The 22,343-nt window shown below is 48.6% G+C and overlaps 1 protein-coding gene across 1 annotated transcript in view; it reads right to left on the bottom strand.

The window, feature by feature from the left end:
- CCDC92 (coiled-coil domain containing 92) overlaps positions 1-20,388 on the bottom strand; it is a 372,010-nt gene extending 351,622 nt beyond the window's left edge. The window contains exon 1 of the mRNA XM_085633890.1: positions 20,034-20,388. The gene's annotated coding sequence lies outside the window, so the exon portion shown is untranslated. The remainder of the gene's footprint in view (positions 1-20,033) is intronic.
- Positions 20,389-22,343: the final 1,955 nt, after the last annotated feature.

Here is a 22,343-nt window from a genome sequence, read left to right as displayed (position 1 = left end):
CTCCTCTTCGCACTTGCATTGGAGCCTCTGGCTGCCTGGTTACGATGGGAGCCCTCATTGCGCGGCATTAGGTGGACGCCAGAATTTGAGGACCGCATCTCTCTTTATGCGGACGACATTCTCCTGTACCTCACATCTCCACGGCAGTCTTTGATTGTACTAATCGATGTTCTGACCTCTTTTGGTCGCAACTCTGGTTTGGTCATTAACTGGGCCAAGTCATGCGTCTACGTTCTCTCTGGGGATGCTCCTCTCCTCCCGCGTGGCTGCCCTATCCAGATTTCGCAGTCAGGGTTTAAGTACCTGGGGGTATTCATAACATTAGACCCTGTGGCCCGTTATGAGCGGAACTTACTCCCCCCACTCCAACGACTGAGGGCCGACGTCTCGGGGTGGCGACGGCTCCCGCTTTCGCCGCTCGGACGTGCGGCGTTGTTTAAAATGATATTGTTACAACAAACAAATGATGGACGGAATGCTGACAATGCAGACATTCTCCCCCAGTCAAGAGATCTGGGTTAAATCCATCGTTCTTTTGCCCACTACACCACCCCAGTTTAGACATGGCCATATGCAAATCAGTCTTGACCCTGTGCCTCATGGGAACAGTCCAGCCCGAACTGCCAAGCCATGTCTTCCCTGGACCGGAATCAAGCATCCTAGGACCGGTTTCTGGCTATCAGCCGTCATCAGCCAGGATAGCTTGACTCCAGTGGCGTAGTGAGCATGGGTCCCACGTCTGGGAATACCCATCCCACTTAGGGCAAAAAGCGTTACAACAAACAAATGATGGACGGAATGCTGACAATGCAGACATTCTCCCCCAGTCAAGAGATCTGGGTTAAATCCATCGTTCTTTTGCCCACTACACCACCCCAGTTTAGACATGGCCATATGCAAATCAGTCTTGACCCTGTGCCTCATGGGAACAGTCCAGCCCGAACTGCCAAGCCATGTCTTCCCTGGACCGGAATCAAGCATCCTAGGACCGGTTTCTGGCTATCAGCCGTCATCAGCCAGGATAGCTTGACTCCAGTGGCGTAGTGAGCATGGGTCCCACGTCTGGGAATACCCATCCCACTTAGGGCAAAAAGCGTTACAACAAACAAATGATGGACGGAATGCTGACAATGCAGACATTCTCCCCCAGTCAAGAGATCTGGGTTAAATCCATCGTTCTTTTGCCCACTACACCACCCCAGTTTAGACATGGCCATATGCAAATCAGTCTTGACCCTGTGCCTCATGGGAACAGTCCAGCCCGAACTGCCAAGCCATGTCTTCCCTGGACCGGAATCAAGCATCCTAGGACCGGTTTCTGGCTATCAGCCGTCATCAGCCAGGATAGCTTGACTCCAGTGGCGTAGTGAGCATGGGTCCCACGTCTGGGAATACCCATCCCACTTAGGGCAAAAAGCGTTACAACAAACAAATGATGGACGGAATGCTGACAATGCAGACATTCTCCCCCAGTCAAGAGATCTGGGTTAAATCCATCGTTCTTTTGCCCACTACACCACCCCAGTTTAGACATGGCCATATGCAAATCAGTCTTGACCCTGTGCCTCATGGGAACAGTCCAGCCCGAACTGCCAAGCCATGTCTTCCCTGGACCGGAATCAAGCATCCTAGGACCGGTTTCTGGCTATCAGCCGTCATCAGCCAGGATAGCTTGACTCCAGTGGCGTAGTGAGCATGGGTCCCACGTCTGGGAATACCCATCCCACTTAGGGCAAAAAGCGTTACAACAAACAAATGATGGACGGAATGCTGACAATGCAGACATTCTCCCCCAGTCAAGAGATCTGGGTTAAATCCATCGTTCTTTTGCCCACTACACCACCCCAGTTTAGACATGGCCATATGCAAATCAGTCTTGACCCTGTGCCTCATGGGAACAGTCCAGCCCGAACTGCCAAGCCATGTCTTCCCTGGACCGGAATCAAGCATCCTAGGACCGGTTTCTGGCTATCAGCCGTCATCAGCCAGGATAGCTTGACTCCAGTGGCGTAGTGAGCATGGGTCCCACGTCTGGGAATACCCATCCCACTTAGGGCAAAAAGCGTTACAACAAACAAATGATGGACGGAATGCTGACAATGCAGACATTCTCCCCCAGTCAAGAGATCTGGGTTAAATCCATCGTTCTTTTGCCCACTACACCACCCCAGTTTAGACATGGCCATATGCAAATCAGTCTTGACCCTGTGCCTCATGGGAACAGTCCAGCCCGAACTGCCAAGCCATGTCTTCCCTGGACCGGAATCAAGCATCCTAGGACCGGTTTCTGGCTATCAGCCGTCATCAGCCAGGATAGCTTGACTCCAGTGGCGTAGTGAGCATGGGTCCCACGTCTGGGACCCATGTTTAAAATGATGTCGCTACCACGATTCCTGTATGCACTGCAAAATACACTCGACGTCATACCGGCCCGCTACTTCCGTGAGGTGGAGAGCTTGCAGAGGCAGTTGTTTTGGGACGGGCGATCGCGAATCGCTCTTTCAAAATTGACACTCCCTTGGTATGATGGGGGTATTGCACTCCCCGATATCAAGCGAAACTATTGGGCGTCCCAATTGGCGGCGGTGAACCACGGGATGTACGGACCGGCCCTGAACCCGGCGTTCGAGATGGATAACATGCTATTGCCTGGGGGGGATTATAATAGAGCACTCTATTCGAAGTCTCCTGGTGTGCAGTTGACAGGCCCAACCAAGATAGCGGCGTACGTGTGTGGCATGCTGCTAATGCTGCGATGGGTTGGAAGGACCGCCTGACTCGAGCGACTCCACTGTATGCTTCAGAAAGGCTGGGCTGTTTGTGGAGAACTAAAGGATTTGAGAAATGGGATATGATTGGCATCTGTAAGGTGAGTGATCTCTGGGTGAAAGGGGAGTTTAAAACGTTTGAAATGCTGAAAGCGGAATATAAGCTGAATGATAGGGAGTACTTCCAGTATGCTCAGGTCCGTCATGCGTTGTGCTCGGTTTTCCCTGATGCTACTGCTATCCCGGAAAATTCCCCACTGGAGGACAGGGTGCTCGATGGCAACGTGCCTGACAGCACAATCTCCTTGATCTATAAAAAGCTTATCAACGACCGGGCAGACCTGTTGACCCACTTGAGGGCGATCTGGGTGGCTGACGGTTTGGAATTAGATGATGAGGACTGGTTCTCGGCAATAGCCTCCCCGAGGGAGGTGGCAATTCCGGCCCGTCTTCGGTTCGTACAACTAAAGATACTCCATAGAGTGTATGTCACTGGTCCTCGCCTGATGCGCATGGGTTTCTCCGTGGATGGGATGTGTAAGCGTGGCTGTGGCTCGCTGGGTACTTTCCTTCACGTTATATGGGAATGCCCTGAGGTGGCTCGCTTTTGGCGTCGGGTGCATGCTGTAATGGAAGAGGTCACTCATGTTGCTCTGCTTCCAGAAGCTAGGAGATGCCTGCTGAATGTGTGGGAGCCAAACGATTATAATGTGGCGCAGACGCAGTGGGCGACTTTGGGAAATATGGTGGCCAAACGCAACATCGCACAGTTATGGGGTTCCCAGAGGTCGCCCACGGTCTCGGTGTGGAAGGAGAATATGGATTGGTGCATGTTTAGGGAAAAGACGGTGTATGTAGCGAGAGGCAAGCCTAGGAAATGGACTGGGATGTGGGGTCCGTGGAATTCTTATCGCGGAGACTTCTGTGCCCCTCCTCTGGCTATTGTATTGGATGTCCCTTTGTCCCCCTAGCTGACCATTCCTCATCTGTTAGGTTATGAGTAGGTTACAGTTTGATTTTTCCTCTGTTCCCGGGCCCCCCTCCCTTCTCTGCAGCAGGTCATTGATTTCCTACCCCGGGGAGCGCGTCCTGATATTCACACTGCCTATTGCCTTGTTTGTGTGTAATGTTTATTAGTTTTAAATGAAAACAGAAACCGTATTTAATATTGTCAATCAACTACTGCTTCTGCCTTCACTGGGAGTGCTGATGGACTGACGGGATCCTCGGATTGACCAATCTGTATAACGGTGCAATGAGACGTCTCATGCTATCAGTGGCCGGCCCAAGGGGTTGTAGGCCCATGTCTGTAACTCTTTGAAGTCAAATAAAGGTTTCTTTTAAAAAAAAAAAAAAAAAAAAAAAAAGAATGCGATTTCTCCACGAAAGGAGGAGATCATTTCCCCATTCTATGAAGGCGAATCTATGCTAGATTTGTATTTGAACCTTACTAGGCAATATGCTTATTGATCTAATGCTCGCTTATGATAACTTTGATGGTCTTGCTTTCTGTACTTATATTTGAATTGATCGAGTAAAGCTTAAAATCAGGAAAAAGAAAAAAAAAAGATAGAAGGAGCGAGTCAACAAAAGAAACCCTCAGAAGCAGGAAGAAAAAACCAAGTAACAAAACTCCCTACTACCCCCCCTCCCTACCCTCCCACCCCTTGTCCACAAACCATAGGTAGAAGTAGAAGGGGACGACACCCAATGCACGCAGGTCACCGTGGCCGTTGTGACTTGCGTTTCGCAGGGAGCCGAGTGTCCGCAAGGCGGAGAAGCCTGAAGTATCGGGGGCATGTCAGTTCTCGAAACTCCGTTGTGAGCAGAGTTAAAAAGGGACGCCACAGTTCCAGGAATTCATCCCCCCTGCCCGCTAGTGTAAGGGATAACTTCTCCATGCCCAGAACCATCCACAGTCGCTGTAACCAGCCCGAGTGCAGAGGAGCCTGGGGGGAGTGCCAGTGTGCTACTAAATTCTGGGTGGCAGCCCCTAGGGCAATGGCGATGAGGCGGCCTCTCCGGGATTTCAGGGGATATGTCAACGGATTGGGCAGGCCAAGGAGGACATAGGCTGGAAAGCGAGGGAGTTGCATATCGAGGTGAGCACCTATGTCATCTAAAATTGTTGCCCAGTAGGTTTGGATGTGGTCACAGCTCCACAGAAGGTGCTCCAAGGTGCCCACCTCCCCACATCCCCTCCAGCACAGATCGCTAACGCGAGGGTCAAAGCGATGGAGACGTTCCGGTGTATAGTACCAATAGGTGGGAACTTTGGTCAACGTCTCTGTACGCCCTGCGTGGTGCGCCGAGTGTCGGGCCCTGTAGTATATGCTGTCCCACTCCTTGTGAGATAGAGTCCTCCCCAACTCCCGCTCCCAACGCGCTCGTCCGGCGTTATATGTGAGGGTAGTAGCTGCAAGTAGATGTTTATAAAGATCAGAGATGAGTTTTTTATCGGAAGACCGAGTAATCAGCCATTTCTCATATGGGGTTAAAAAGCGCTGAGCCCCGGGTTTAATTTGTGGTTGAAGTGCCCAATGTCTGAGTTGTAGGTATTGCAGCCTATCAGTCTCCGAAACGCCATAGTGTGTTCTGACTTGTGGGAAAGAAAGTATGCCCTCTAGATCAAATAGATGCCCCAGGGACTGGCAAGGGGTAAGGCGCCAACTTGTGAACGCCTTAGGGTCCAAACCAGGAGTGAAATCGGAGTTGTCAAACAGCGGGGTCATGGGGGAGGGAAATGTAGTTAGCTCGTGTGCTGTAGCAGTGTGGTCCCAAGCCTCCAGTTTAGTACTGGTGATGTAAGAGGCGTAAAGGTTGGCTGGCCTATGCTGCTTCCAGAGAAAGGGGATGCCCTGCAGGGGCATTGCTGCAACCGCCTGATCCTGGAATAACTAGTGTTTTTCGGATTCCAATCGGCTCCACTCTACTAGATACCGGAGCTGTGCCGCGTTGAAAGTAGAGCTGCAAGGACGGTATGCCTACCCCTCCATGTTCCGGAGGAAGGACCGCAATCTCTTCCTTAAACCGAGGCCTGCGGCCCTGCCATATGAAGTGCGCCAGATCTGACTGGGTTTGTTGAATCCAGCCTGCGGGAGGGCGCAGGGTAAGGGTCTGGAAGAGGTAGAGGATCTGGGGGAGAACAGTCCTTTTGACAGCTGCGATTCTGCCCAATCACGAGAAGGGATAGTGCTTCCATTTACCTAATTCTCTGCGGATATGGGCACGGAGCCTGTCATAGTTGGCCGTTACGGTGGCCGGAATTGTGGGGCCCAACTGCACCCCCAAGTAAGGGACCGTAGTGGCGGACCACTGGAGAGGATGCTCTTCCATTACATGGGCTAATGTGGTCGCTGACAGTGAGATGTTTAAAGCGGTCGACTTATCCATGTTAATCCTGAACCTCGAGGCCTGTGCAAAATTATGGAGCTCAATGAAAAGGGCCCGCAGCGTCTGAACAAGGTCAGTGATGGAGAGCAGAATGTCGTCTGCATACAAGCTGATCGTATGTATATCTCCCCCGAATGTAATACCTGTGATAAGAGGGTGGTGTCTAATTCTCCACGCCAGAAGCTCCATGTAGAGCGCAAAAAGGAGAGGAGAGAGGGGACACCCCTGTCGGGTGCCTCTCTCTATGGGGAAACATGAGGACGTCTGGCCGTTTACCCGGACCGTGGCCTGGGGCAGGTGATAACAGTTCAATATACAAGTGCGCTACTTTTCCCCAAAGCCAAACCGTTGCAGGACTTGTTCTAAATAGGGCCAGTGAACCCTGTCAAAGGCTTTTTCTGCGTCAATCGCCAATAACATATACTCCCCCTGTGTGCGGGACGCTTTTTCAATAAGATGGAGTACCCTCTTCGTATTGTCACTGGTTTGCCGTTGCAAGATAAAGCCTGCTTGATCTGGCTCCACCAGTTGCGTCATGTACGGGGCTAGCCTTGTCGCCAGGATGCTCGTATATAATTTGATATCTATATTTAAAAGGGAAATCGGTCTATATGCGCTGCAACACGTGGCGTCTTCACCGGGCTTTGCCAAGGCGGAGGCGGGAGATAGCCATGACGACCTCCTCTAACCCGATATCCCTGTCAAGTTGGTCAGCCTGAGCTGCAGTCAGAGCGGGTATCTGGGCCACTTCTAAATAATCAAGGCTATGCAACATGTCAAGGGAGTCCCCCGAGTACAGCCTAGCGTAGAAATCGCAAAAGGCCTCTGCGATAGCTATATCGTCCGAAGTGAGCTCACCTCCCGACTGTCGAATGGCCAGCACCCCTTGCCGCTGCCTCACCTCCCTGAGTTTATGCGCCAGGAGCCGGCCGCACCTGTCACCTCCGGTATAGTAAGAATGGCGGAGACAGAGGGCCGCGTATTCGGCTCTGTCCTGGTCCAGCACCGCAAGCTGCTTCCGTACCGTACAGAGCTGGCGCCAGGCCCTGGCAGCCCCGGTGCGTTGGTGCATCCGCTACAGCTCCACCACCCTTTGTGTAAGTTCGGCCCATTTCCGACTGCGCTCTTTATTAACAGCAGTGGAGATGGCTATAAATTCTCCCCGTAGGACCACTTTAAGGGCAGTCCATTGAGTCGCGATCGAGGTGTCCGAGTTAGCATTAAGGGCTAAGTAGTTCGCGATGGCAGATTTGATCTGATCTACCGTGGAAGCCTGGTGAAGCAGGGAGTCGCAGAGACGCCAGTGCCGCAGTGGTAACTGTGTACGTGGAAGCAAAAAGGAAGCTATGACTGGAGAATGGTCTGATAAAGACGCAGGGAGAACCTCAGCTTCAGTAGCTAGCATCTGCAATGGAGTGGAGCACAGGAAATAATCGAGTCTGGCGTAGGTTTTATGAGCTCCTGAATAATAAGTATATGTGCGACTCAGGGGGTGGAAGTGCCGCCACAAGTCTACCAAGCCCTCAGCATACTTCTGGAGGACTTTACCCTGATAGGAACATGAAACGAGAATTGCCACCCCAGCTGATTTGGTGGAGCTAGAGGAGAACAGCTGTGTAGGGAAGACTCGGGACTTCAGCCTATGGTGATCTTTGGCCAACAAGTGGGTCTCCTGTAGGAGACAAATATCGGCAGCCGAATGTTCCAGATAACTAAGAACAGCCCTGCGTTTCACAGGATTATTCAAGCCCCGAACATTAAGGGTCAATACCTTAAGCAGCTTACGTGGCATCTAGTATACGAAAAGGGAGTGGGCTAAAGGAAGCGCTGCGTGGGCCCTGAAAGGGAGCAATGTGAGTAGGAATTGGCTGTAACGGTCCAAGGCATGATTCGTGTTACAATATAAAGAAAATGTGGACAAGGGGGACCCACTCAATAACAATAAAAAAAGGGGGAAGAGGGGAAACAAGAAACAACCTAATAACCCATGAGAAGAAAATCCCTGGAACATATCCCAAACGGGGATCCAATCAACAAGTCCAGTTAGTAAGAATAATCCGTCGTCCCAGGACAACTGATCAATCTGCAAAGTAGGAGTCTACATGTGCCCAAGAGGAAGGCTCGCTTCCCCCGCCGTCCCCCTCCCTCAGCAAAGAAGCGAGAAGAAGATCCGGCAGATTAAGAGCAGTCATTTAACCGTCGCGTCCTCTCCGGAGAGGGCCTCAGTAGCTGCGGAAAGGGCTGCCTGCTGTCCTTTGACAATCTCTGATCTGGGCGGCCTCCGGGCTCGACGCCGCCCACCCTGACGCCGCCAGCCCGTTGGGGACACCTCGGGATTTGATGTAGAGCTGCGGACATCATCCCCGGAGGGTTCCGCTAGACCCAGCACCCGGCAAGCCTCCACCAGTGAGCGGATCTGATGGAGTCTCCCAGAATGGCAAAAGATAAGGCGAAAAGAGTGTCCCCAGGAGTAGGAGACTCCCTGCTGCCTAAGATGCTCTGTGACTGGGCGAAATTGACGGCGCCGCTGCAGCGTGATCAGAGCTAAGTCCTGGAACAACACCGGAGAATACCCCTGGTAAACAATGGGGTGGAGGGACCTCGCTTTAGTGAGTATGGTCTCTTTAGTCCTAAAGTCCTGGACACACACCAGGAGGTCCGCCGGTGGTGCTTTGGGGCCGCGGGGCGGCCCCACTCTGTGTGCTCTATCCAAGACCACCTCAGATTTGGGGTATCCCCCAGAATGTGTCGGAAGAGGCCCTGAGTGAACGCAAATAGGTCTTGGGTGTCCTCTGAAGCTTTGACCCCACGGATCCGAATGTTGTGTCTCCGGGATCGATTTTCTAAGTCTTCTAAATGGGTCTGGATGTCGACATTTTGATCCTGAAGCCTAAGCACCTCTTGCTGGAGCATAGATAAGTCTGACGTCATGGTGTCACTCCTCTCTTCCAGAGAAGCCACCCATTCTCCCACGCTGTCAACATTCCGGTGAACCTCCTTGAGCTCTGTGACAAATTCTGCTTTCACTGATTGAATGTCCTCTCGGAGCGTGAGAAACAGCGATTCAAGGAAGGCTTTAGTAATAGGTTCATCTCCGGTGGACGAGGGGGATCGCTCTACAGTAGCCTCCGGGGTTGCGGCAGCCATATTAGGAGTGGATTGCGCTCGGCCAAAGATATCTTTAAGAGGCTTCACTTTGCCAGTCTTAGCCTTGGACATTCTGTCAGACCTTCACAAGCAGCTGGTGTGCAGGCTCCGAGAGCAGAGTGGGTGTCCCCGAGAGCAGCGCCAGCGCCGTCCTACAACCAAAGCGTTCACGCCGGTCCCAGGGAGGGCTGAAAGTCCCTTTACCGCCAACACTAAGGCGGTGTCGTGTCCAGGCCGCCGCTCCCAGGCACACACCCCCGCGTAGCAGTCACTTGTGTCGGAGGTATAGCCGGAGTTCACCGTGATGGGCGCAGAAGAGATGCCAGCCGGGTCCTCCCCACCGCCGGCGCCACCAACGGCCTCCACTCCCGGGACCCCGCTGTCCCTGGGGCCCAGGGGTCCACTCCAACCTCCGCTGCGCCGACCTAGCTGGTCCCGCGCACCACGGGACCCTCCCACCAGACGGACCAGGGGGGGTCAGTCCGCTCCACGGCGCTCACCGCTAGGCATCTGCTGCAAATGTCTTGTGCTAGCGGCAAGGGGTGGCACAGGAGGTCCCGCAAATCTCCCCAAACAACCAGGTATAGCTTGCTGCTCGTCGCGTGCCTCCCCCCCTGCCTCCACAGCCCCTCGTGACTCGGGCCCAACCGCAGGGTATCTCCTACTCACAGCATCAACTCGTGGCAGTCCTCTTCAGGAGCTCCACCTCCGGTGCCGCAGGGCCTCCGCCACGGCCCCGATGTAAGTGGCCCGGCATGTGCAGGGCCGCGATTCTCCGGATGACGCTGCTGGTCCAGGGGCCCTGCTGAAAGACGGCCCGATGCGCCCAGAGGTACAGGAAGCTCCACAAACCGCCGCACAGGTACCAGGCCACTCAACCCCGGAGGCACCCCAGGGCGGCATCAACACAGGGCAGCACCTACGCCTCCAGAAGAGCAGCTGCTGAGTCTGCCGCCAGCGTCTGCCAAGCCGGCACCGGATCGCGCTCCAGGCGCCCGGCGCTATGCTGCTGGCCGGTCAGTGGGGTAGGAGACCAGCAGGAAGGAGGGCGGGGACAAGACTGCTGGCCTCGATGATCCAGACCTGGACCACCTCGTTGTCGAGGTCGCCCAAACGTGGGCGGCCGGGTCTGCCTCGCCGCCTCTCCGATCCCGTCCCACCGATCACCGCAGCGAGCCGGATTTCGTGCCTCGCCCGGGTCTGGGGTGGACGGCCAACAATCGCCAGGGCCGGTCCACGCTGAGCGGGCCCTCAAGGGGCCGAGCTGTGCTGTAATGGGTGGACGACGGGCAGGAGACAGAGAACGAGCGTCCTATCCCGCCGCCATCTTGGACACGCCCCTCTACTATCGCATTCATAACGTATTGTGAGTGAGCCAACCCCGCCTGCGTGATATTATACAGCTGCGCTCTGCTGGGCTCGCACTGCCGCCTGACCTACGCACTGTGCCAACTGACTCCTGCCTTACTGCGTCATGGGCAAGCCGAACAGGAACCAGACGAAAATTAACTTTGATCAATTGAAAAAAGTGGTTGAGACTGACCCAGATAACCACACCACTATGCAGCAGGGAGCATCAACGATTGCATGAGTTGCTACGGAGGATGTGCAGGCCATGTTTTCCTCGATAAAAGCTGCCCTCTCTACCATTGATGGGAAAATAGACTCTCTTACGTCCCGTGTGGATCGCATGTCCGAACGCCTGGACAAACACATTGAAAGGCTCGATATGGCAGAGCGCCGGATACTCAACAACAGATGGACGCTAAGGAAAATGAGCAAGCACCTTGAAACACTATTGGCAAAGACTGAAGAATTAGAGGCGCGCTCTCGTCAAAGTAATATACGCCTTATGGGAATTGCTGAGACGACCAACACGGGGCCTATGGAGCGGTATGTAGAATAACTGTTAATAACCCTCCAATGAAAAGTCATTTTTTCAGACGTTTTCATAGTCGAGAGGGCTCACAGATCCCTTGCTCCGCCACCGCCCCCGGGAGCCAGACCACGCCCGATAATTACAAAAATTCTCAATTATTGAGACAGAGATGCGGCACTCCACAGATCTTGAGAAATGGGACAATTGCAGCCTCAAGGTATGGAAATATCAATATACCCAGATTTCACACCACTTGTCCAAGAGGCCCGAAAGCGATTTATATCTGTTAAAAAGAAACTACGTGAGCACAATATCCCATATGCCATGCTATACCCGGCTCGGTTGAGAGTCTCGGATGAGGGAAAGAACACGATTTACAATGAACCGAAAGATGTGCTCAAATTCCTGCAGCGACGAGGGTCCCAACTGCTGCGCCGGAAATCGCCGAGGGGGGAACAGGAGGACCAAACCGGTGCATCGGACATTGAGTAGACGGTTTAACAATGCAGATAAATGTATTGGGATTTTTGTCCCTCCCGGAAAATGAAGACTTGATTGTTATGCCACAAGATATTATCTTTATTATTGTTTAGATCATATATAGTTACAATTATACTACCGCATTCTTCTTATTGGTAAGACAAACCATGCACCCATAGTGGGCGTTGGCGCATGAAGTGAATTACTCATGTGTTGGGCGCCCCCTGTATGACTCTTGTCATCGGGGTTCCCGGCTGGCGGCTCCTGCCACCCTGTGTGTCCCACAACCAATTTTAAGTTCTCTCAGGGAAAGAGATGGGGGAGGGTATTGTCCTGGTTATTTGGGATTGTCTTCGCTATAATTGAGATGACGAAGTGGGAGGGATGGGTGGGGGGGTCAGCTTGGGGGGATGGACAGTTATGTATTTTATTATATCAGTTCACCGTACAGTTTTCGACTGCCGTTATTACTGCACATGTACCTGGGAAATGTATAACTACATTAAATATAGCACCACATATAGGCGAACCAAGCACTGCACTGACGTATCCTACACATATTGACGGGAACTACACTGACACACATTAATGCTAAGCCTCCACCCTTGAAACTAATCACCTGGAACGTACGAGGCCTTAATAACCCCAGAAAAATCAGACAGGTCTTTGCCTACCTGGATAGGCACTGTATAGGCATAGCCCTGTTACAAGAAACGCACTTGATTAAAGATAGGACGGAAGTCTTTGGCAAACGATGGGCTGAATTAGTAATCTCCTCTTCTTACTCTAATTATGCACGGGGTGTGATGACCCTGATCAGAAAAGGTACGCAATTTTCGCTGGACCAAACACTGACGGCCATGCAGGGACGCTTCGTCATAATCACAGGCGCACTGCGAGGTGCAAAAATAGGCCTCATTAATGTGTACGGCCCAAATGTAGATGCTGCTGAATTCTTTGAGAATGTATGCACTAAGATACGTGACCTCCCTTCTATGGAGCTACTATGGGGCGGAGATATGAATGTGACACTTGATAGTCAATATGATAGGTCACCCACCGAAGTTGAGACTCATCTGCGGGCTGCGGCTATGGTCTTGAACGCGCTAACAGAATTTCGTATGCTTGATATGTGGCGCATGCGCATCCCACACGCATACGAAAATACTCACTCCTCTTCTGTTCATAATAGTTGGTCTTGGATAGACTATTGGTTACTCACAGAACAAGCGTGCACATGGGCCCAGAATGCTGAACACCTCCCTAAAACGCTATCGGACCACAAACCTGTCCTATTAACCCTCCAAATCCCAACATACATTCCACCACCATTTTTATGGCGATTCAATGCCGCCTCACTCTTGGACCCCTATATGCCGATGCCATCCATACAGCGATAGAGGATTTTTTCAATGTAAATAGACAATCGGTAGACAGTGCAGGTGTTCTTTGGGAAGCCTTCAAGACGACCCTGCGTGGTATTTGCATTAGTACAACTGCGGGAATCCTTAAAGATATTCGTACGCAATTGCAGAATTGTGAGGCGCGTATCCGTAAGCTGGAAAAAGATTTCGACACTACTCAGAGACAGACATATTGGGCAAAATTAGAACTGAAGTGGATAGGATAACGAATTAGCAGAAGACGAATTGAAATATATCACTAAACGTCACACTGCACGAAAGATCGGTGAGGGGGGCAGACCAGGCCGCATACTTGCAAATAATATATGCCTAGAGCACAAACAACATACCATTCTACAAATGACAGACGGTAATAATATAACGCATTATGACACTGGCGGCATTCTACGCACATTTATGGACAACTACGGTGACTTATATCAAACACGTAATATAGCCCACACGTCAGAGATTCTTGACTATGTTGAGGATATTGCGAGGGCGTGGCTATCCAATGGCCAGCGTGAGTTCCTAGCCCAGCCGATAACTATTGAAGAAGTGCAAGCTGCTATAAAAACACTCCCAAATGGCAAATCATCGGGCCCTGATGGCTACACAGGAGAGTTCTACAAAACATTCTCCGATCTAATTAGCCCATACTTGCTGGAAATGTATGACGAGGCATATCAATATCAGATGCTTCCCCCAACTCTGCGCGAAGCATTAATAGTGGCATTACTAAAACCTGATAAAATTTCGGAAACGGCAGACTCATACAGGCCCCTATCTTTAATAAACATGGACACTAAGATACTTGCCAAAATTATTGCGACTAGGTTACAACTATTTACCACAGCTATTGTCCTACCTGACAAATCGGATTAAACTACTTTACACTAAACCCACTGCACGTATAAAAGTTAATAGGCATATATCAGACCCCATATCCATACAACGCGGCACACAGCAGGGTTGTCCACTCTCCCCCTATTATTCTCTATTGCCTTAGAACCGTTGGCCTGTAAAATAACACAGAAATATGCACATGTGGCCTTAAAATTCGCATTGCGCCCCATTGCCTTTTCGCTCTACGCGGACGACATGGTATTGTATATCAGGGACCATCTCAGCAATCTCTCACCGATCCTTAGGGAATATATAAAATTCGGTAGACAATCGGGTCTTCAGATAAATTGGTCCAAATCGGCAAACATACCACTCACTGAAAACACTAAAGAAATACCTCTGGACTTCCCTCTCATCTGGCAGAATGACCCCATTAAATACCTTGGGATTTGGATCCACCGCGATTCTGAGCTGGTCCTCCGAACGAATTATGGCACTGCAATAGACAAATTAGAAATGCAAATAGCATGCTCGATTACGCTCCCACTATCTTTGGCAGATAGGATATCCCTTGTGAAAATGGTAATCCTCCCCAAGCTGCTCTACCTATTCACTAACATACCTATCACACCACCAGCTCCTATTTTTAAACGCCTCTGTAACAATTTGATTAAATTAATCTGGGCGGGGAAGCAAGCCAGAATAAGCTTACACACAATGACATTACCGTATGCTTCAGGAGGGTTCACAGTTCCTGACCTATACCTCTATTATCTATGCGCCCAAGCGCAATATGCGTACTATTGGTTCCACCCGATCCGCTATTTATCACACCTAGCGGTAGAGGACAGAGATGCCCATCCTATCGCACTAACAAATATATTAACACATCACCGACCTCACTTGACAAAACATGAAATAAACACCATACGCACTACCTCTCTAGCATGGCAATGTATCAGTCACATCGTGGACAAAACCCCGATTTATGCCCCAAGCATGCCACTAGCTCAACACCCTGCACTGTCTGTAACACAAGAAAAGGGAGCTCTGGATTTATTCAAGCAGGTGGGCATTATGACAATGGGGTGACTTATACCCCAATAGCACGTTTCTAGCCCCAACTGATTTAACATATGTGAGCAACCAGACACTACTATTCAGATTTGCGTACCACAGACTACGTGTTTCTATCCAGATACTCTACCCTACATACCCCAATGTGCCACCCACGTTAGAGACACTACAATTACTAATAACTGCTCCGGACAATACCAACCTAGTGGCACGACTCTACCGATCATTGCAGAGGGAAATAGGAGCTAACACCCAAAAGTCACTTGACAAATGGAATCACATACTCGATATGCCACTCACTACAGACGAATGGCAATCATGTAGTGCACTCACCGAACTACTCACTCCTAATAGAAACTTGCGTACTATTCACTACAAATACTTACACCAAATATACCACACCCCATTTCACTTACATAGGCATGGCCTCAGAACAGACGCGCGATGCAAAGGCTGTGGTGCTGATTCAGCTGACTTTGAACACCTAGCATGGCACTGCAGTAAGGTAAGACTGTACTGGGAACAGGTTATTACTATACTCGGTGAAATCTTGAATCATAAACTGCATTGTACACTACAATTGTGTTTACTGGGACATCTAACACATTTGAAATCTGCCAAAAAGAAACTAGCGGCCATAGAGCTATTGGTAAAAAGAAGAGTGGCAATGTGTTGGGACAGCAGGAAAGTTCCCACAGTACGTCCCTGAATATTAGACTCTATATATAGGAAAGACAAATTTTTGTTCTATGCAGAAGAATTACCCACAGCAGCTAAGCCCACTCATTTCTGGGAACCTCTTGCTGTCTACCTTTGTGACCATCCTACTCTCCTCAAAGATGAGGTGGGGGCACTGTGATTACTATTCTAATGTGCGTTTGCTTGGATGAATTGCTGATATGTTAATTGTTACATACTGTGGTGCTATGTACAATTGTGAATTGTTTATTGAGACGGATTATGCAGATTTGATACCATTTGTAAACACTGCTTGATATAATGAAAATCAATCAAAAAAATTATAAAAAAGAACACAGAAATAGTACACAAAAAAGAACAGAGACTAAACATCAACTATTTAGAACTTTTGGTTGGGTCCTTTGCGGTCCGTTGTTGGACCAAGGACAAGAATCAGTTGTTTGTCCTGCTGAATATGGACAACATTTCGGCCGTCAGGTATATAAATCACCTGGGAGGCACTCAGTCCAAGGTACTGTTGGTCCTGGCAACCAATTTTTGGCAATTCTGCATCGACCATCAGATTTCGGTTACAGCGGAGTATCTCCCAGGTCAAGAGAACCGAGTAGCAGACTGGCAGTCATGTCCCTTCTGGGGCACTAGCCTTTGGAAGCTTCACCCAGAAGTCTTCACCAGCCTGCAGACCAAGTGGGGCCCGTTTTCGATGGACCTCTTCGTCTCCAGATTGGATCATCAACTGCCCGGGTTTTTCACTTGGAGACTGGATCCCCTGGCGGCGGCCACGGGTGCATTCCTACAGTAATGGAAGCACGAGGCGCGGTATGCATTTCCCCCATTCGCAATGATTACACGGGCATCAGCTCAGATCTGATGTCAGCAGGCAGATGTAGTGTTGGTCACCAGGATTTGTGATCTCAAGTGTGGTTTCCGGTTCATCTGGAACTTTCTTGGGATTTTCCAATCCCGCTCCCCATATTTCCGAATCTCCTTCTCAACCCGGATCTGATTCCATATCAGATGGTGCTCGAAGGCTTCCTCTGCCTGACGGCATGGGGGATTACAGGGGTAGATGGGCACTCCCGGGACTTCCGGCACAAACTGATCAAAGGCCTGGTCTGCTGGCAACATCAAGCGATACTGGTCTACTTGGACAAGATTGTGTTGTTGGTGTGTACAACGGGGTTGTGATCCCGTGGGCACAGATGTAGCCCAGGTATTGAATGTTCTGCCTAGTTTAGGCCAGCAGGGGATGGCGTATCACACAATCAACTCCTTCCAGTCAACCATCTCAGTGGGGCATGGGCCCGTAGATGGGTACCCTGTGGGGGAACATCCGTTTGTGTGTCGCCTGCTACAGGGCATCAGATTATCACTTCCACCAGAGCCAAGATACTTAGCTCTTTGGGACATAAATAAGGTACTTAACCTTTTCCTGTCATGGCAACCAAATTGGTTCCTGTTTAGGAAGGAGCTCTCGGCGAAGTTAGCGATGCTGCTCTGCATGGTGTCATGCAGGAGGGTCTCAGACGTACGGCTGTGGACATTACTGGAAGAACCTTCTCGCCCTCTGGAGTGTCTTTTACACTCAGTAGGCATACAAACAAACAATACTAGGGTAATAGAATACCTGGATTCTCCAAGCTCTCCTAAGTTGAGTGTAGTTTAATGCCTGAAGGCCCACAAGGAGATGTCAGTGGAATTGAGGCTTATGGGTGAGAGGCAACTTTTAATCGCCCTCAGGAAGCCACATAAGGCGGTGTCCTCCCCAACCATAGCCCGCTTGTTGCGATGGATCATGTAGGATGCTCGAGTGGATCTAAACATCTTTGATGCACGTTCGAGTTGAGGAGTGGTGGTCTCTAAGGCGTTCAGTTTGGGTACCCGTTTGGAAGATATTATAAACGCCACCGACTGGTCTTCGGATTCTACCTTTAAGAGTTTATGTAATTTCTTAAATATGGCTCAATTGGTAGTAAGCTTTAAACTAGTATAATCCTCGCCTCCAGTCCTGACACAGACTGGAAAATGTCCTAGCTATCGTAAAGGAAAGTTTCAAATCTTTTAAGGACTCGGAGACAAGGATTATCCCAACCACAGATTGTTCATCCGGAAGTCCCTCCACATAAGGAGTAAGTAAATAACATACTTTTTGGCATACTGATGGTGAATTAATACTGAATCAGTTAAAAGTGTATGGTATCTTATGCTTGTACAGCATTTTCCATGGATTCCTTTGGTAATTATTTTTCTTCTTCCAGGAACGGGGAATAGGATACAGGATTTGTGAGTAAAGGGCCATGGCGCGACTTGTGCGACAAAAGAGGCACTAAAGACTGAGCCATAGGGCTATGAGGGGAATGCTGCCTCTGGATTGACCAGTTATGGACTGATTGGACTGCACTGTCTGTTGTTAGTTTTTACCAATTCCCAGTGTTTCATAGGAAATGTGGTTTGTTGAAGATGCAAACTGCTGAGGTAATAAAAGTGAAGAAAGCATAAAGCATAATCCTCGCCTCTGAGTTCTTAATAGAATTGAAACTTTCCTTTACAGTAGATAGAAAACATTTTATTCATGACACCTTATTTTCTTGGGGTAACTGTGTCAGGATATTGTGTTGTCCATGGCCAACTCTGATAAAGTACTTTTGGCTCTGCCTGTTCAAACATTAATCTACTTAGAATGCAGCTATCTTGGGAGGATACTGTTGGCTGCTTTCAGGTGTTACTTTACTATACTTTAATTCATTATTAATGTAGCTCACCTAGCTGCTGGCGCTCCTCGCGTGCTGTGCGTCAGTTAATATTAATATATCATGAATGGGTTTAAGCTGGCTAGGTGCTGTTGCAGACTACCTGAAGGTGTTGCCTGTATATCTGCCGAGAAGTCAACCATGTGGCTATATAGATTTATATATAGTTGTTCAGTACTACCTAAATTATTTGTAAAAATGTGCTTTGATTCTCAATGTATATGAAATGTAATCTCTTCAAGCTTTAAAACATTTCTTTTCTTGATTTCTCCCCGTCAGCCTGCTCATTCTTGTGTCTCTAAGTTCTGCTGTTTATTTTTCTCTCATTCTCTGACAACTATATCCTCTTTCTGTGCTCTAAGTGGGCCATGGCCTTCCAGGGCTGGTCTCTGGCCAAGCCATAAAATGCACATTGAAACAGGACCCTACGTGACCCTTTATTTCTGTCCATTGTGTCATTCACCGAGTAGAGAAAATAAAACGACATTCCTGCCCGTCACATGCTAGTGCTGCAATGCAATGTTACTCTGAAGTCTCCTTAGTGATATAGGGAATAAGTGACAGTGACAAGTGACATTGCTGTTCACGATTGGTGTTCTAAGACCTAAAGCATAATTTAATTTAAATTAAATAATGTATTGCCAATTACTTTTAAACTTACCTTGTGACTATTTTTATTTGTTATTTGCCCTTGGATAAAAGTGCTATACACATTGTTAAATAATATACCCCGTTGATTTTGATCCCGCTTTGTCCAGGAAGACCCCGTTGGTGAATCGGTCATTCAAAGGATGCTGCTACTTCACATGTATTAATTACATAGCCCACATTTCATGTAAAGGCTTCTCTATCCACACACATTATAAGCCCTGCCACCCTTTTTATCCCACTTACAGCAATGCACTCTTTATATTACAGCCATTTTTCAGTTATCTGCCACGCGTAAATATCAGCATCGGTCAAAAGATGTGGGTTAACTAAGTTGCTTGTTAAATGTACTTTCAAATGTGTTGTCTTTGATTTTCTGTAAAAGATGTAATATCAAATGTTCAGTTATATATACACTGGCCCTGGCACATTTTCCCTAAAAGATTAACTCTTTTTGAAAAAGGAGAAGTAAATAAATGAGATGACCCTGCGGCACTGAGTACACAATGAACACATCACAATTGTCGCTCCAGCACACCCGTGGGGTGCAGTGTGTATCTTAAGAGTGCATATTCCTTGGCCTGATGCAGGTGCATTATGTGAATGTAATAAACGTACCTATCTCGGCTCGCTTTAGCGCTAGGAGCGTGTTTATAAAGTAGGACATGAGAACGCTGCGGCTACTGTCTGCCCAAGTATACGGCTGTTTCACCTGTCCCGCTGTAGTGTCCCCCTACAGGTGCTTCATGTTAGATGTAACTGCCATTTGTATAGCGCATTGCCTGGTAGAACTATTGCCGTGTGCACACACTGGTATTTTATACATTAATCTCCCGTTTGCTGGTTGTTATCTGCAATTTGTACGTGCATGTATCAATGTTAAGAACGTATCTCTACCACCGCGCTACTCATTTATATATTGATAAATATCAATGTGTCTCACTTGGCGGGTGGGTGCGGACTCCCTGCGGGCGCTGACTTGTCCCTTCTGCCCGGGTCTGTCCTGCTCCTGGCGCATGTCCCTTCCCTCGACCAGGCAGAGGTCAGTCCGTGCTAGCGCAGCTCATCTCCCAGAGCTACCGGCCACAATAAAGCAGTGCATCATGGGAAAAGCGGCCCGTGCCGGTTCTGACCTATCCCCGCCCCGAGCGCGTTCCGCTCGGCCCGCTTCCTCACACGCACCTAGCGCTAGCACGGGACGATCCGTGGGGCACTCCTTGAGATACGGCGGTCAGTCATTATTAAGGTTTTTGGGGGGGTTAGGTTTATGCCGAAACGGTTGACGTTTCTTCGCAGACAATGCGCATGCGCGGCTGTGGGTTGGCATGACAACGAGGTCAACGACAGGAGACGCCGTGCCTCAGAACTGACAGTGCGTCCCGCTTCTAGCTCGCAATTCTAGAAGCGCCTGACGGCGCTTTCTGCTGCCCCGCCTCTGGCCCATTCAGTTTTATTTGGGGAATACACCAAACAGCCAAACAAAAAGCCACCTCCAAATGAAATAGGTATATTTTTGTGTCTATTTCTTCACTGTCCATTTTAAAATCGTTTGTTGACATAGCTTTTCAGTAATAGGAAAATAGGTGATAGATAACTTTAGCGCTGATCTTGTTCTCCCAAAACTTGGGCCCTGATGTACTATTAGTATTTGCGGTCGAAAAGCCCGAAGTGCGCAATATTGCAGGATTCGTGCTAGCGCTTTTCTTTTTACAAAATCGGGGACCACAAAGTGCTTCACTTGTTGGAGCGGGAGTGGCGTTAATCCCCTTTGTATTTTAGGGCCAGATGTACAAACATTAGAAGTACTTATTTCCGAATTGCGAGTCTCTCCGAATTGCAATTCAGTATTCATAATCAAGAAACTCTATTGAGTTTTATTAGCGATTTCCAGTGGGCTGCAAATAGATCTACCTCATGTATATTGATGAATTAGGTTGTAATTTGGGACCCATTAGGAATCGCTGTAATCACAGGGATGGTGGACTGCTGAGGTCAGCAGACCACCATATCTGTGATTGCTTTTCAATAAAGCAATCTTTGTTTTTTTAAAATTCAGCCAGTTTTCCCTAAAGGAAAACCGATTCATTTAAAAAGAAAAAATGAAACGTTGCAATTTCATTCTTCAGGAGTAGGCATACTCTTAAATTTTTTTTTAACATTCTTAAAGGGAAAGAGGTCCCCAAGGGACCTGTGGTGGCTGGTGAAATTTCAAAGTAGTGGGGCGTGACAATTAGTCCTGACATTCAGCAAGCAAAGTTTGGAAGCCTGACAAACATAAGGCTGCTGGACGGGGTTAAAGGGGGAAGCATTTCCCAAATTAAATCGAGTCCTTAAGTCCTTCAATGTTTATTACACTTTTTATTTAGCTAATTACTCGTTTTCGTTTCAAAAACTTTATTCGATTCAAAACAAAAGAATCATAAAAGTCAAACAATTTCATTTACAAGCATTATTTCAAGTTCATTTTTAAAAGACAGTCTTACAATTATAACACTAAACTAATAAAATTCATTAGCTAATATAATCACAGATGAAGACCCCATAGCTTTTACTTTCAATCAAATTAGATGATTTCATAGATTCTTCGTGCCGGGGCATACATTGAAGGGCAGGTGAAATAAATAAGAAAATCACGATGCAACAATATACAATATACATGATCAAAGGGTCAGCTTCTTGGGGCCAGATTTAGCCATACCGTTTTCTAATCAAAAGTGACACCCGTATAAAATTTAACATTGCACAGCAGACACCAGGTGAAGACAGAGATAATAAATAATCATAACCCTCTTTATAATGGCATGGTTGCTTTTCCTTAAGGATCGGCTTAATAAACCTGATTCTCGGGTCCTTATATAGGGAACAGAAAAGAACAATATGCATCGTGCTTTGGCTATCTTTGTTATTACAAGGACAGGGGGCCAGTCTCTCACACCAACCCCCCTGTTTAGGAAACGCAAAAAGGAAGTGCAAGATGTGTAGCCTAAACCTTGTCAAGTAGAATCGCCATTGCACATGGTTTGTGAAGGTTAAATAAAACTGGTGCTGCAAAGTAGCCTTAGGAACATAAGGGCTAACCAGGGAATTCACAAACGGTGATTTCCAATAATTTGTTTTAATTACAGCTTTGATATCTCCCTGTATATTTTCGGGGTTGTCAAAAATGTCACCCAAGCCTATTTTATGGAGCATTTCATTTACATAAGATAGCCAGGGGATCTGTTTCATGTTTGCCAATTTTAAACAATCCCGG

Source organism: Triturus cristatus, chromosome 11 (genome assembly GCF_964204655.1).
Source record: "Triturus cristatus chromosome 11, aTriCri1.1, whole genome shotgun sequence".
NCBI lineage: Eukaryota > Metazoa > Chordata > Amphibia > Caudata > Salamandridae > Triturus > Triturus cristatus.
This window is presented reverse-complemented; position numbering and strand designations above follow the sequence as displayed.